This window comes from Mus pahari, chromosome 3, assembly GCF_900095145.1.
Source record: "Mus pahari chromosome 3, PAHARI_EIJ_v1.1, whole genome shotgun sequence".
NCBI lineage: Eukaryota > Metazoa > Chordata > Mammalia > Rodentia > Muridae > Mus > Mus pahari.
In genome coordinates, this window is record NC_034592.1 from 9,365,442 (window position 1) to 9,367,730 (window position 2,289).

Here is a 2,289-nt window from a genome sequence, read left to right on the forward strand (position 1 = left end):
AGCTTCTTTGTGTTCCCAAAAAAACAATTTCCAGAAGATTTCCCCTTAGTGATGCTGGTCTCTTCTTAATCATTGCTAATTTCTTAGCTCCAGCTAACCAGCATCAATTGTCCCAGTAGTTCCTTCCATTCTTAACTCTAGAGCCAGAGCCACATGGCTGCAGCTGCCAAGTACTTCTGCTTGCAGGAACTAGAACACGACCCGCTGTACTGTTACATTGTCACTGGCTTTATGTTTCCCAAATCCTTCACTGCCTCAGCTTGGCTATCCTGGGTCTTGCTCTGTAGATTGACCTTGAACACAGAGATCAGCATGCCTGTCTCCTGGGATTAAAGGTGTGTACCACCATGTTTGGATCTAAATTTAGCTGGGTAGGATCTTGCCCCAAGGTCCTACTCCCTTAATCTGTTATCTCCTAGAACACAGGATTTTCCTCCATTTCACTTCCTGGTACACCTTTAATACTCGAACCATATATTTTATATTTTTCCTTTCTAAGCTTGCTATGCTTGTTCAAACTTCTCTTCATAAGACTTAACCAGAGAACAAAGTCTCTGCTGGGCTTTTTTGAAACTTCCTTGGTCAATGCAATTAATCTGAGTCTCTTCACCTTAGCCTCAGGTAAGCTTTTCAGACAAGGGCAAAAAGTAGCCACATTCTTCACCAAAATACCACAAAACCAGTCTTTATGCCACATTCTGAAATTCTCCTCCTTTGAAATCTCTTGGGCCAGGTCAATATAGTTCAAATTACTCCCAGCAGCTAAGTCTTTCATAGTCCTACTAGGATGACCCATTAAGCCCCATTTAAAGCATTCCACTGCTTTCTAAATCCAAAGTCCCCAAAATCCACATTCTCTCAAATAAAAGCATGGTCAGGCCTATCACAGCAAAACCCCACTCCTGGTACCAACTTCTGTCTTAGGGTTTTACTGCTGTGAACAGACACCATGACCAAGGCAAGGCTTATAAAAAAACAGCATTTAATTGGGACTGGCATACAGGTTCAGAGGTTCAGTCCATTATCATCAAGGTGGGAGCATGGCAGTATCCAGGCAGGCATGGCGCAGGCAAAACTGAGAGTTCTACATCTTCATCCAAAGGCTGCTAGTGGAAGACTGACTTCCAGGCACCTAGGGTAAGAGTATTAAGCCCACATCCACAGTGACACACCTATTCCAACCAGGCCACTAACCCTTACCAAATAGTTCCCCTAATTGAGGACCAAATATTTAAACATAGCATCCTATGGTGGTCTTTTTTTTATTCAAACCACACTATGTCCAAAGTAGCTCAGGAATTAAAAGTGCTCATTGCCAAGGCTGACAGCCTAAGTTTGATATCCAGGATATACACAACAGAAGCAAGAACTGACTCCTACAAGTTGTCTTCTGATCACCACACACACTGTTGGGTACACCAATATGTGTATATGCAATTAGATAAAATTTTAAGCGGCTATAGTTACAGATATTTGTTACATACAAGCTAAGTCTTCATGTTCTATTTGACCATATTTAAACCCAGCTCATTGCTTCTTAAGTATAATTAATGATCTGTGTCTGTTCTTTATCTCTCATAGAGCCTTGAAATGTTCCTTGCCATCATTTGTAGATACAATGTGTCTCAGACACCTTACTGGCTTAGAGCTGGAAGCCTACTGACATGGTAATGGTTCCATGGATAGAAAAAGGGCTAATTAACAAAGGTATGTTATGAGATCCATGGCTTTAAACACAGTAAATTCATCATTTGGAAGAAATTTGTCCTAAAACACCTTCCCAATGGTCCTTTGTCTTTTAGTTTACATATATTGACTCAATGCTGTTCTGTGTTGGGGAGGCTTGACAATTATTGAATATCAGGGGATATTGCAAACACAGTAACTCCCTTTATGGAAGAAAAAAATGCAAGATGCTGATTACCCATACTCCTTTACAAGCTTTGTCTACCTTTGTATGGGCCCCATGTGACTTCTACCTACTTGAGGTAAATTGAATCATGGGGGGAAAGGATGGGTACTTGTCCTGGCAAGGATAGTGGTGACAGCCAAGTGGGGCCACTGGCTTGAAGGCTGGTAGCCATGCTATAGTTGGTATTCATTGCTTTATCTTCAAAGCTAACCATATTGATGCTGAGTGTGGTGCCAGTTGCATTTTGTGGAGTGCACAGAAGAGGAAATGGATGGATGGAGCAGCTTTGCTTGGTTTGGGCAATCTGTGTTCCTATCTAAAAAAAACTTTGAGTCAGATTTGAGTCATAATTCTTGAGACTTCCTCTTTCATATCCA